Source organism: Silene latifolia, chromosome 10 (genome assembly GCF_048544455.1).
Source record: "Silene latifolia isolate original U9 population chromosome 10, ASM4854445v1, whole genome shotgun sequence".
Lineage (NCBI taxonomy): Eukaryota > Viridiplantae > Streptophyta > Magnoliopsida > Caryophyllales > Caryophyllaceae > Silene > Silene latifolia.
The window spans coordinates 164,301,118-164,315,880 of NC_133535.1; positions in this window are offsets into that span (position 1 = coordinate 164,301,118).

Sequence of the window (14,763 nt, forward strand, 5' to 3'; positions counted from 1 at the left end):
TCTCAAATAACGACCTTTAATACATTTTTCACGATAATCTGAGTTTCTGCGAATCTTTGGTTTGGGTACATCGGCACCCCAAATGTCTTCCGTTGGTGCTCAAACTTTGCGTGGCCGCTTTATCCGCCCGAGAAACTTTCAATGTGATCTCCGGAGAATTTTATTCGAACCCCGAATCTCGAAAACCGTGTATTATACACTTCAATTTCACTTTCGGAAGGTCGTCACGAACCTCGTTTATCTACCTGTTTTTCGAACACGCGTCCGAGCTCATTTCAGAATCAACCTTGTTCGATTTCAGTAATCAACCTGCTCGATTTCAGCCTCAAATAACGACCTTTAATACATTTTTCACGATAATCCGAGTTTCGGCGAATGCTGGTTTGTGGCACACCGGCACCGCCAAATGTCTTCCGTTGGTGCTCAAACTTTGCGTGGCCGCTTTATCTGACCCGAGGAACTTTCTATGTGATTTCCGGAGAATTTTATTCTGAACCCTAATCCTGAAAAACCGTATTATACACTTCAATTTCCGTTCGGAAGGTCGCAAATCGGAACCTGTTTCTTTTTCCCCTGTTTTTCAATCACGCGTCCGAGCTCATTTCAGGAATCAACCTGTTCCATTTCAGGAATCAACCTGTTCGATTTCAGCCTCAAATAACGAGCTTTAACACATTTTTCACGATAATCTGAGTTTCGGCGAATGCTGGTTTGTGGCACACCGGCACCCTAAAATGTCTTCCGTTGGTGCCAAACCTTGCGTGGCCGCTTTATCTGACCCGGGGAACTTTCCAAGTGATTTCCGGAGAATATTATTCCTGAACCCCGGAATCCCGAAAAACCGTGTATTATACACTTCAATTTCAGCCGTTCGGAAGGTCGTACCGGAACCTGTTTCTTTTTCTACCTGTTTTTCGATCACGCGTCTTAGCTCATTTCAGGAATCAACCTGTTCGATTTCAGTAATCAACATGCTCGATTTCAGCCTCAAATAACGACCTTTAATACATTTTTCACGATAATCCGAGTTTCGGCGAATGCTGGTTTGTGGCACACCGGCACCCCCAAATGTCTTCCGTTGGTGCTCAAACTTTGCGTGGCCGCTTTATCTGACCCGGGGAACTTTCTAAGTGATTTCCGGAGAATATTATTCCTGAACCCCGGAATCCCGAAAAACCGTGTATTATACACTTCAATTTCAGCCGTTCGGAAGGTCGTACCGGAACCTGTTTCTTTTTCTACCTGTTTTTCGATCACGCGTCTTAGCTCATTTCAGGAATCAACCTGTTCGATTTCAGTAATCAACATGCTCGATTTCAGCCTCAAATAACGACCTTTAATACATTTTTCACGATAATCCGAGTTTCGGCGAATGCTGGTTTGTGGCACACCGGCACCCCCAAATGTCTTCCGTTGGTGCTCAAACTTTGCGTGGCCGCTTTATCTGACCCGAGGAACTTTCAATGTGATTTCCGGAGAATTTTATTCCGGAACCCCGAATCTCGAAAACCGTGTATTATACACTTCAATTTCAAAGTTCGGAAGGTCGTGCACGGAACCTGTTTCTTTTTCTACCTGTTTTTCGATCACGCTTCCGAGCTCATTTCAGGAATAAACCTGTTCGATTTCAGAATCAACCCGCTCGATTTCACCTCAAATAACGACCTTTAATACATTTTTCACGATAATCCGAGTTTCGCGAATCTTTGGTTTGTGGCACACCGACACCCCCAAATGTCTTCCGTTGGTGCTCAAACTTTGCGTGGCCGCTTTATCTGACCCGAGGAACTTTCTATGTGATTTCCGGAGAATTTTATTCCCGGACCCCGGAATCCCGAAAAACCGTGTATTATACACTTCAATTTCAGCCGTTCGGAAGGTCGTACCGGAACCTGTTTCTTTTTCCCCCTGTTTTTCAATCACGCGTCCGAGCTCATTTCAGGAATCAACCTGTTCGATTTCAGGAATCAACCTGTTCGATTTCAGCCTCAAATATCGAGCTTTAACACATTTTTCACGATAATCGAGTTTCGCAATCTTTGGTTTGTCAGGCACACCGGCACCCTAAAATGTCTTCCGTTGGTGCCAAACCTTGCGTGGCCGCTTTATCTGACCCGACAACTTTCTATGTGATTTCCGAAAATTTTTATTCCGGGACCCCGGAATCCCGAAAAACCGTGTATTTATACACTTCAATTTCACTCGCCTCGGAAGGTCGTAAATGCGGAACTGTTTCTTTTTCTCCCTGTTTTTCAATCACGCGTCCGAGCTCATTTCAGAATCAACTGTTTGATTTCGTATCAACTCGCTCGATTTCACCTCAAATAATGAGCTTTAACACATTTTTCACGATAATCAAAGTTTCGGCGAATCTTTGGTTTGGCACACCGCAACCCCAAATGTCTTCCGTTGGTGCTCAAACTTTGCGTGGCGCTTTATCTGACCCGACAACTTTCTATGTGATTTCCGAAGAATTTTATTCCGGGACCCCGAATCCAAAAATGTGTATTATACACTTCAATTTCACTGCTTCGGAAGGTCGTCGCGGAACTGTTTCTTTTTCTACCTTTTTTCGATCACGCGTCCGAGCTCATTTCAGGAATCAACCTGTTCGATTTCAGTAATCAACCTGCTCGATTTCAGCCTCAAATAACGACCTTTAATACATTTTTCACGATAATCCGAGTTTCGGCGAATGCTGGTTTGTGGCACACCGGCACCCCCAAATGTCTTCCGTTGGTGCTCAAACTTTGTGTGGCCGCTTTATCTGACCCGAGGAACTTTCTATGTGATTTCCGGAGAATTTTATTCCTGAACCCCGGAATCCCGAAAAACCGTGTATTATACACTTCAATTTCAGCCGTTCGGAAGGTCGTACCGGAACCTGTTTCTTTTTCTCCCTGTTTTTCAATCACGCGTCCTAGCTCATTTCAGGAATCAACCTGTTCGATTTCAGGTATCAACCTGCTCGATTTCAGCCTCAAATAACGAGCTTTAACACATTTTTCACGATAATCCGAGTTTCGGCGAATGCTGGTTTGTGGCACACCGGCACCCCAAAATGTCTTCCGTTGGTGGTCAAACTTTGCGTGGCGCTTTATCTGACCCGACCACTTTCTATGTGATTTCCGAAAAATTTTATTCCGGGACCCCGGAATCCCGAAAAACCGTGTATTATATACACTTCAATTTCAGCCGTTCGGAAGGTCGTACCGGAACCTGTTTCTTTTTCTACCTGTTTTTCGATCACGCGTCCGAGCTCATTTCAGGAATCAATCTGTTCGATTTCAAAAATCAACCTGCTCGATTTTTGTCTCAAATAACGACCTTTAATACATTTTTCACGATAATCCGAAGTTTGCGAATCTTTGGTTTGTGGCACATCGGCACCCCCAAATGTCTTCCGTTGGTGCTCAAACTTTGCGTGGCCGCTTTATCTGGCCCGAGGAACTTTCAATGTGATCTCCGGAGAATTTTATTCCGGAACCCCGGAATCTCGAAAAACCGTGTATTATACACTTCAATTTCAGCCGTTCGGAAGGTCGTACCGGAACCTGTTTCTTTATCTACCTGTTTTTCGATCACGCGTCCGAGCTCATTTCAGGAATCAACCTGTTCGATTTCAGTAATCAACCTGCTCGATTTCAGCCTCAAATAACGAGCTTTAACACATTTTTCACGATAATCCGAGTTTCGGCGAATGCTGGTTTGTGGCACACCGGCACCCCCAAATGTCTTCCGTTGGTGCTCAAACTTTGCGTGGCCGCTTTATCTGACCCGAGGAACTTTCAATGTGATTTCCGGAGAATTTTATTCCGGAACCCCGGAATCTCGAAAAACCGTGTATTATACACTTCAATTTCAGCCGTTCAGAAGGTCGTACCGGAACCTGTTTCTTTTTCTACCTGTTTTTCGATCACGCTTCCGAGCTCATTTCAGGAATAAACCTGTTCGATTTCAGGAATCAACCTGCTCGATTTCAGCCTCAAATAACGACCTTTAATACATTTTTCACGATAATCCGAGTTTCGGCGAATGCTGGTTTGTGGCACACCGGCACCCCCAAATGTCTTCCGTTGGTGCTCAAACTTTGCGTGGCCGCTTTATCTGACCCGAGGAACTTTCTATGTGATTTCCGGAGAATTTTATTCTGAACCCCTAATCTGAAAACCGTGTATTATACACTTCAATTTCACCGTTCGGAAGGTCGTACCGTAACCTGTTTTTTTTCTCCCTGTTTTTCAATCACGCGTCCGAGCTCATTTCAGGAATCAACCTGTTCCATTTCAGGAATCAACCTGTTCGATTTCAGCCTCAAATAACGAGCTTTAACACATTTTTCACGATAATCTGAGTTTCGGCGAATGCTGGTTTGTGGCACACCGGCACCCTAAAATGTCTTCCGTTGGTGCCAAACCTTGCATGGCCGCTTTATCTGACCCGACAACTTTCTATGTGATTTCCGAAAATTTTTATTCCGGGACCCCGGAATCCCGAAAAACCGTGTATTTATACACTTCAATTTCAGCCGTTCGGAAGGTCGTACCGGAACCTGTTTCTTTTTCTCCCTGTTTTTCAATCACGCGTCCGAGCTCATTTCAGGAATCAACCTGTTTGATTTCAGGTATCAACCTGCTCGATTTCAGCCTCAAATAACGAGCTTTAACACATTTTTCACGATAATCAAAGTTTCGGCGAATGCTGGTTTGTGGCACACCGGCAACCCCAAATGTCTTCCGTTGGTGCTCAAACTTTGTGGGCCGCTTTATCTGACCCGAGGAACTTTCTATGTGATTTCCGAAGAATTTTATTCCTGAACCCCGGAATCCTGAAAAACCGTGTATTATACACTTCAATTTCAGCCGTTCGGAAGGTCGTACCGGAACCTGTTTCTTTTTCTACCTGTTTTTCGATCACGCGTCTTAGCTCATTTCAGGAATCAACCTGTTCGATTTCAGTAATCAACATGCTCGATTTCAGCCTCAAATAACGACCTTTAATACATTTTTCACGATAATCCGAGTTTCGGCGAATGCTGGTTTGTGGCACACCGGCACCCCCAAATGTCTTCCGTTGGTGCTCAAACTTTGCGTGGCCGCTTTATCTGACCCGAGGAACTTTCAATGTGATTTCCGGAGAATTTTATTCCGGAACCCCGGAATCTCGAAAAACCGTGTATTATACACTTCAATTTCACCGTTTCGTAAGGTCGTCTGAACTCGTTTCTTTTTCTACCTGTTTTTCGATCACGCTTCCGAGCTCATTTCAGGAATAAACCTGTTCGATTTCAGGAATCAACCCGCTTTCGATTTCACCTCAAATAACGACCTTTAATACATTTTTCACGATAATCCGAGTTTCGGCGAATCTTTGGTTTGTGGCACACCGCACCCCAAATGTCTTCCGTTGGTGCTCAAACTTTGCGTGGCCGCTTTATCTGACCCGAGGAACTTTCTATGTGATTTCCGGAGAATTTTATTCCTGAACCCCGGAATCCTAAAAAACCGTGTATTATACACTTCAATTTCAGCCGTTCGGAAGGTCGTACCAGAACCTGTTTCTTTTTCCCCTATTTTTCAATCACGCGTCCGAGCTCATTTCAGGAATCAACCTGTTCCATTTCAGGAATCAACCTGTTCGATTTCAGCCTCAAATAACGAGCTTTAACACATTTTTCACGATAATCTGAGTTTCGCGAATCTTTGGTTTGTACACCGGCACCCTAAAATGTCTTCCGTTGGTGCCAAACCTTGCGTGGCCGCTTTATCTGACCCGACAACTTTCTATGTGATTTCCGATAATTTTTATTCCGGAACCCCGGAATCCCGAAAACCGTGTATTTATACACTTCAATTTCACCGTTCGGAAGGTCGTCACGGAACTGTTTCTTTTTCTCCCTTTTTTTCAATCACGCGTCCGAGCTCATTTCAGAATCAACCTTGTTTGATTTCGTATCAACCTGCTCGATTTCAGCCTCAAATAACGAGCTTTAACACATTTTTCACGATAATCAAAGTTTCGGCGAATGCTGGTTTGTGGCACACCGGCAACCCCAAATGTCTTCCGTTGGTGCTCAAACTTTGCGTGGCGCTTTATCTGACCCGACAACTTTCTATGTGATTTCCGAAGAATTTTATTCCGGGACCCCTAATCCCGAAAAATGTGTATTATACACTTCAATTTCAAATTGTTCGGAAGGTCGTCTGGAACTGTTTCTTTTTCTACCGTTTTTTTCGATCACGCGTCCGAGCTCATTTCAGAATCAACCTGTTCGATTTCGTAATCAACTCCGCTCGATTTCACCTCAAATAACGACCTTTAATACATTTTTCACGATAATCCGAGTTTCGGCGAATCTTTATTCTTGCACACCGCACCCCCAAATGTCTTCCGTTGGTGCTCAAACTTTGCGTGGCCGCTTTATCGACCCGAGGAACTTTCTATGTGATTTCCGGAGAATTTTATTCTGGACCCCGGAATCCTGAAAACCGTGTATTATACACTTCAATTTCACCGTTCTCGAAGGTCGTACGAACCTGTTTCTTTTTCTCCCTGTTTTTCAATCACGCGTCCTAGCTCATTTCAGAATCAACCTGTTCGATTTCGTATCAACCTGCTTTCGATTTCACCAAATAACGAGCTTTAACACATTTTTCACGATAATCCGAGTTTCGCGAATCTTTGGTTTGGGCACACCGGCACCCCAAAATGTCTTCCGTTGGTGGTCAAACTTTGCGTGGCGCTTTATCCGACCCGACAACTTTCTATGTGATTTCCGAAAGTTTTATTCGGGACCCCGGAATCCCAAAAACCGTGTATTATATACACTTCAATTTCAAATTGTTCGGAAGGTCGTGCGAACTGTTTCTTTTTCTACCTGTTTTTCGATCACGCGTCCGAGCTCATTTCAGGAATCAACCTGTTCGATTTCAAAAATCAACCTGCTCGATTTTTGTCTCAAATAACGACCTTTAATAGATTTTTCACGATAATCCGAGTTTCTGCGAATGCTGGTTTGTGGCACATCGGCACCCCCAAATGTCTTCCGTTGGTGCTCAAACTTTGCCTGGCCGCTTTATCTGGCCCGAGGAACTTTCAATGTGATCTCCGGAGAATTTTATTCCGAACCCCTAATCTCGAAAACCGGTGTATTATACACTTCAATTTCAAATAGTTCGGAAGGTCGTACGGAACTGTTTCTTTATCTACCTTTTTTTCGATCACGCGTCCGAGCTCATTTCAGAATCAACCTGTTCGATTTCAGAATCAACTGCTCGATTTCAGCCTCAAATAACGACCTTTAATACATTTTTCACGATAATCCGAGTTTCGGCGAATGCTGGTTTGTGGCACACCGGCACCCCCAAATGTCTTCCGTTGGTGCTCAAACTTTGCATGGCCGCTTTATCTGACCCGAGGAACTTTCTATGTGATTTCCGGAGAATTTTATTCCTGAACCCCGGAATCCCGAAAAACCGTGTATTATATAAACTTAAATTTCAGCCGTTCGGAAGGTCGTACCGGAACATGTTTCTTTTTCTTCCTGTTTTTCAATCACGCGTCCGAGCTCATTTCAGGAATCAACCTGTTCGATTTCAACCTCAAATAACGAGCTTTAACACATTTTTCACGATAATCCGAGTTTTGGCGAATCTTTGGTTTGGGCACACCGGCACCCCAAATGTCTTCCGTTGGTGCTCAAACTTTGCGTGGCCGCTTTATTTGACCCGGGAACTTTCTAAGTGATTTCGAGAATATTATTCCTGAACCCTAATCCCGAAAACCGTGTATTATACACTTCAATTTCGACCGTTCGGAAGGTCGTAATCTAACCTGTTTCTTTTTCTACCTGTTTTTCGATCACGCGTCTTAGCTCATTTCAGGAATCAACCTGTTCGATTTCAGTAATCAACATGCTCGATTTCAGCCTCAAATAACGACCTTTAATACATTTTTCACGATAATCCGAGTTTCGGCGAATGCTTTGGTTTGGCACACCGGCACCCCCAAATGTCTTCCGTTGGTGCTCAAACTTTGCGTGGCCGCTTTATCTGACCCGAGGAACTTTCAATGTGATTTCCGGAGAATTTTATTCCGAACCCCGAATCTCGAAAACCGTGTATTATACACTTCAATTTCACCGTTCGAAGGTCGTCTCGAACCTGTTTCTTTTTCTACCTTTTTTCGATCACGCTTCCGAGCTCATTTCAGAATAAACCTGTTCGATTTCAGAATCAACCCGCTCGATTTCACCTCAAATAACGACCTTTAATACATTTTTCACGATAATCCGAGTTTCGGCGAATCTTTGGTTTGTGGCACACCGCACCCCAAATGTCTTCCGTTGGTGCTCAAACTTTGCGTGGCCGCTTTATCTGACCCGAGGAACTTTCTATGTGATTTCCGGAGAATTTTATTCTGAGACCCCGGAATCCCGAAAAACCGTGTATTATACACTTCAATTTCAGCCGTTCGGAAGGTCGTAAATGCTGAACCTGTTTCTTTTTCTCCCTGTTTTTCAATCACGCGTCCTAGCTCATTTCAGAATCAACCTGTTCGATTTCAGGTATCAACTGCTCGATTTCACCTCAAATAACGAGCTTTAACACATTTTTCACGATAATCCGAGTTTCGCGAATCTTTGGTTTGGCACACCGCACCCCAAATGTCTTCCGTTGGTGGTCAAACTTTACGTGGCGCTTTATCTCGACCCGACAACTTTCTATGTGATTTCCGGAGAATTTTATTCCGGGACCCCGAATCCCGAAAAACCGTGTATTATATACACTTCAATTTCAAATTCGGAAGGTCGTCAGGAACCTGTTTCTTTTTCTACCTGTTTTTAGATCACGCGTCCGAGCTTATTTCAAGAATCAACCTGTTCGATTTCAGGAATCAACCTGCTTGATTTTTGTCTCAAATAACGACCTTTAATACATTTTTCACGATAATCCGGAGTTTCGCGAATCTTTGGTTTGTGGCACATCGGCACCCCAAATGTCTTCCGTTGGTGCTCAAACTTTGCGTGGCCGCTTTATCTGATCCGAGGAACTTACAATGTGATTTCTGGAGAATTTTATTCCGGAACTCCGGAATCTCGAAAAACCGTGTATTATACACTTCAATTTCAGCCGTTCGGAAGGTCGTACCGGAACCTGTTTCTTTATCTACCTGTTTTTCGATCACGCGTCCGAGCTCATTTCAGGAATCAACCTGTTCGATTTCAGTAATCAACCTGCTCGATTTCAGCCTCAAATAACGACCTTTAATACATTTTTCACGATAATCCGAGTTTCGCGAATCTTTGGTTTGTGGCACACCGGCACCCCAAATGTCTTCCGTTGGTGCTCAAACTTTGCATGGCCGCTTTATCTGACCCGAGGAACTTTCTATGTGATTTCCGAGAATTTTATTCTGAACCCCTAATCCCGAAAAACCGTGTATTATATAAACTTAAATTTCAGCCGTTCGGAAGGTCGTACCGGAACATGTTTCTTTTTCTTCCTGTTTTTCAATCACGCGTCCGAGCTCATTTCAGGAATCAACCTGTTCGATTTCAACCTCAAATAACGAGCTTTAACACATTTTTCACGATAATCCGAGTTTTGGCGAATGCTGGTTTGTGGCACACCGGCACCCCCAAATGTCTTCCGTTGGTGCTCAAACTTTGCGTGGCCGCTTTATCTGACCCGGGGAACTTTCTAAGTGATTTCCGGAGAATATTATTCCTGAACCCCGGAATCCCGAAAAACCGTGTATTATACACTTAAATTTCAGCCGTTCGGAAGGTCGTACCGGAACCTGTTTCTTTTTCTACCTGTTTTTCGATCACGCGTCTTAGCTCATTTCAGGAATCAACCTGTTCGATTTCAGTAATCAAAATGCTCGATTTCAGCCTCAAATAACGACCTTTAATACATTTTTCACGATAATCCCGATTTCGGCGAATCTTTGGTTTGGCACACCGGCACCCCCAAATGTCTTCCGTTGGTGCTCAAACTTTGCGTGGCCGCTTTATCTGACCCGAGGAACTTTCAATGTGATTTCCGGAGAATTTTATTCCGGAACCCCGGAATCTCGAAAAACCGTGTATTATACACTTCAATTTCAGCCGTTCGGAAGGTCGCACGAACCTGTTTCTTTTTCTCTACTGTTTTTCGATCACGCTTCCGAGCTCATTTCAGGAATAAACCTGTTCGATTTCAGGAATCAACCTGCTCGATTTCAGCCTCAAATAACGACCTTTAATACATTTTTCACGATAATCCGAGTTTCGGCGAATGCTGGTTTGTGGCACACCGGCACCCCCAAATGTCTTCCGTTGGTGCTCAAACTTTGCGTGGCCGCTTTATCTGACCCGAGGAACTTTCTATGTGATTTCCGGAGAATTTTGTTTCGGAACCCCGAATCCCGAAAAACCGTGTATTATACACTTCAATTTCACCGTTCGGAAGGTCGTATTCGAACCTGTTTCTTTTTCTCCCTGTTTTTCAATCACGCGTCCTAGCTCATTTCAGGAATCAACCTGTTCGATTTCAGGTATCAACCTGCTCGATTTCAGCCTCAAATAACGAGCTTTAACACATTTTTCACGATAATCCGAGTTTCGGCGAATGCTGGTTTGTGGCACACCGGCACCCCAAATGTCTTCCGTTGGTGGTCAAACTTTACGTGGCGCTTTATCTGACCCGACAACTTTCTATGTGATTTCCGAAAAATTTTATTCCGGGACCCCGGAATCCCGAAAAACCGTGTATTATATACACTTCAATTTCAGCCGTTCGGAAGGTCGTACCGGAACCTGTTTCTTTTTCTACCTGTTTTTCGATCACGCGTCCGAGCTTATTTCAAGAATCAACCTGTTCGATTTCAGGAATCAACCTGCTTGATTTTTGTCTCAAATAACGACCTTTAATACATTTTTCACGATAATCCGAGTTTCTGCGAATGCTGGTTTGTGGCACATCGGCACCCCCAAATGTCTTCCGTTGGTGCTCAAACTTTGCGTGGCCGCTTTATCTGATCCGAGGAACTTTCAATGTGATTTCTGGAGAATTTTATTCCGGAACTCCGGAATCTCGAAAAACCGTGTATTATACACTTCAATTTCAGCCGTTCGGAAGGTCGTACCGGAACCTGTTTCTTTTTCTACCTGTTTTTCGATCACGCGTCCGAGCTCATTTCAGGAATCAACCTGTTCGATTTCAGTAATCAACCTGCTCGATTTCAGCCTCAAATAACGACCTTTAATACATTTTTCACGATAATCCGAGTTTCGGCGAATGCTGGTTTGTGGCAGACCGGCACCCCCAAATGTATTCCGTTGGTGCTCAAACTTTGCGTGGCCGCTTTATCTGACCCGAGGAACTTTCTATGTGATTTCCGGAAAATTTTATTTCTGAACCCCTGAATCCCGAAAAACCGTGTATTATACACTTCAATTTCAGCCGTTCGGAAGGACGTACCGGAACCTGTTTCTTTTTCTCCCTGTTTTTCAATCACGCGTCCTAGCTCATTTCAGGAATCAACCTGTTCGATTTCAGGTATCAACCTGCTCGATTTCAGCCTCAAATAACGAGCTTTAACACATTTTTCACGATAATCAAAGTTTCGGCAAATGCTGGTTTGTGGCACACCGGCACCCCAAAATGTCTTCCGTTGGTGGTCAAACTTTGCGTGGCGCTTTATCTGACCCGACAACTTTCTTTGTGATTTCCGAAAAATTTTATTGCGGGACCCCGGAATCCCGAAAAACCGTGTATTATATACACTTCAATTTCAGCCGTTCAGAAGGTCGTACCGGAACCTGTTTCTTTTTCTACCTGTTTTTCGATCACGCTCGCGAGCTCATTTCAGGAATAAACCTGTTCGATTTCAGGAATCAACCTGCTCGATTTCAGCCTCAAATAACGACCTTTAATACATTTTTCACGATAATCCGAGTTTCGGCGAATGCTGGTTTGTGGCACACCGACACCCCCAAATGTCTTCCGTTGGTGCTCAAACTTTGCGTGGCCGCTTTATCTGACCCGAGGAACTTTCTATGTGATTTCCGGAGAATTTTATTCTGAGACCCCGGAATCCCGAAAAACCGTGTATTATACACTTCAATTTCAGCCGTTCGGAAGGTCGTACCGGAACCTGTTTCTTTTTCTCCCTGTTTTTCAATCACGCGTCCTAGCTCATTTCAGGAATCAACCTGTTCGATTTCAGGTATCAACCTGCTCGATTTCAGCCTCAAATAACGAGCTTTAACACATTTTTCACGATAATCCGAGTTTCGGCGAATGCTGGTTTGTGGCACACCGGCACCCCAAATGTCTTCCGTTGGTGGTCAAACTTTACGTGGTGCTTTATCTGACCCGACAACTTTCTATGTGACTTCCGAAAAATTTTATTCCGGGACCCCGGAATCCCGAAAAACCGTGTATTATATACACTTCAATTTCAGCCGTTCGGAAGGTCGTACCGGAACCTGTTTCTTTTTCTACCTGTTTTTCGATCACGCGTCCGAGGTCATTTCAAGAATCAACCTGTTCGATTTCAGGAATCAACCTGCTCGATTTTTGTCTCAAATAACGACCTTTAATACATTTTTCACGATAATCCGAGTTTCGGCGAATGCTGGTTTGTGGCACACCGGCACCCCCAAATGTCTTCCGTTGGTGCTCAAACTTTGCGTGGCCACTTTATCTGACCCGAGGAACTTTCTATGTGATTTCCGGAGAATTTTATTTCTGAACCCCGGAATCCCGAAAAACCGTGTATTATACACTTCAATTTCAGCCGTTCGGAAGGACGTACCGGAACCTGTTTCTTTTTCTCCCTGTTTTTCAGTCACGCGTCCTAGCGCATTTCAGGAATCAACCTGTTCGATTTCAAGTATCAACCTGCTCGATTTCAGCCTCAAATAACGAGCTTTAACACATTTTTCACGATAATCCAAGTTTCGGCAAATGCTGGTTTGTGGCACACCGGCACCCCAAAATGTCTTCCGTTGGTGGTCAAACTTTGCGTGGCGCTTTATCTGACCCGACAACTTTCTATGTGATTTCCGAAAAATTTTATTCCGGGACCCCGGAATCCCGAAAAACCGTGTATTATATACACTTCAATTTCAGCCGTTCGGAAGGTCGTACCGGAACCTGTTTCTTTTTCTACCTGTTTTTCGATCACGCGTCCGAGCTCATTTCAGAAATCAACCTGTTCGATTTTAGGAATCAACCTGCTCGATTTTTGTCTCAAATAACGACCTTTAATACATTTTTCACGATAATCCGAGTTTCTGCGAATGCTGGTTTGTGGCACACCGGCACCCCAAATGTCTTCCGTTGGTGCTCAAACTTTCGTGGCCGCTTTATCTGACCCGAGGAACTTTCTATGTGATTTCCGGAGAATTTTATTCCTCAACCCCGGAATCCCGAAAAACCGTGTATTATACACTTCAATTTCAGCCGTTCGGAAGGTCGTACCGGAACCTGTTTCTCTTTCTCCCTGTTTTTCAATCACGCGTCCTAGTTCATTTCAGGAATCAACCTGTTCGATTTCAGGTATCAACCTGCTCGATTTCAACCTCAAATAACGAGCTTTAACACATTTTTCACGATAATCCGAGTTTCGGCGAAAGCTGGTTTGTGGCACACCGGCACCCCGAATGTCTTCCGTTGGTGCTCAAACTTTACGTGGCCGCTTTATCTGACCCGAGCAACTTTCTATGTGATTTCCGGAGAATTTTATTCCGGGACCCCGGAATCTCGAAAAACCGTGTATTATACACTTCAATTTCAGCCGTTCGGAAGGTCGTACCGGAACCTGTTTCTTTTTCGCCATGTTTTTCAATCACGCGTCCGAGCTCATTTCAGGAATCAACCTGTTCGATTTCAGAAATCAACATGCTCAATTTCAGACTCAAATAACGAGCTTTAATACATTTTTCACGATAATCCGAGTTTTGGCGAATGCTGGTTTGTGGCACACCGGCACCCCCAAATGTCTTCCGTTGGTGCTCAAACTTTGCGTGGCCACTTTATCTGACCCGAGGAACTTTTTATGTGATTTCCGGAGAATTTTATTCCGGGACCCCGGAATCCCGAAAAACCGTGTATTATACACTTCAATTTCAGCCGTTCGGAAGGTCGTACCGGAACCTGTTTCTTTTTCTCCCTGTTTCAATCACGCGTCCTAGCTCATTTCAGGAATCAACCTGTTCGCATTCAGGTATCAACCTGCTCGATTTCAGCCTCAAATAACGAGCTTTAACACATTTTTCACGATAATCCGAGTTTCGGCGAATGCTGGTTTGTGGCACACCGGCACCCCAAATGTCTTCCGTTGGTGGTCAAACTTTACGTGGTGCTTTATCTGACCCGACAACTTTCTATGTGACTTCCGAAAAATTTTATTCCGGACCCCGAATCCCAAAAAACCGTGTATTATATACACTTCAATTTCAAATTAGTTCGGAAGGTCGTAAATCGAACTGTTTCTTTTTCTACCTGTTTTTCGATCACGCGTCCGAGCTCATTTCAAGAATCAACCTGTTCGATTTCAGGAATCAACCTGCTCGATTTTTGTCTCAAATAACGACCTTTAATACATTTTTCACGATAATCCGAGTTTCGGCGAATGCTGGTTTGTGGCACACCGGCACCCCCAAATGTCTTCCGTTGGTGCTCAAACTTTGCGTGGCCACTTTATCTGACCCGAGGAACTTTCTATGTGATTTCCGGAGAATTTTATTTCTGAACCCCTAATCCCGAAAAC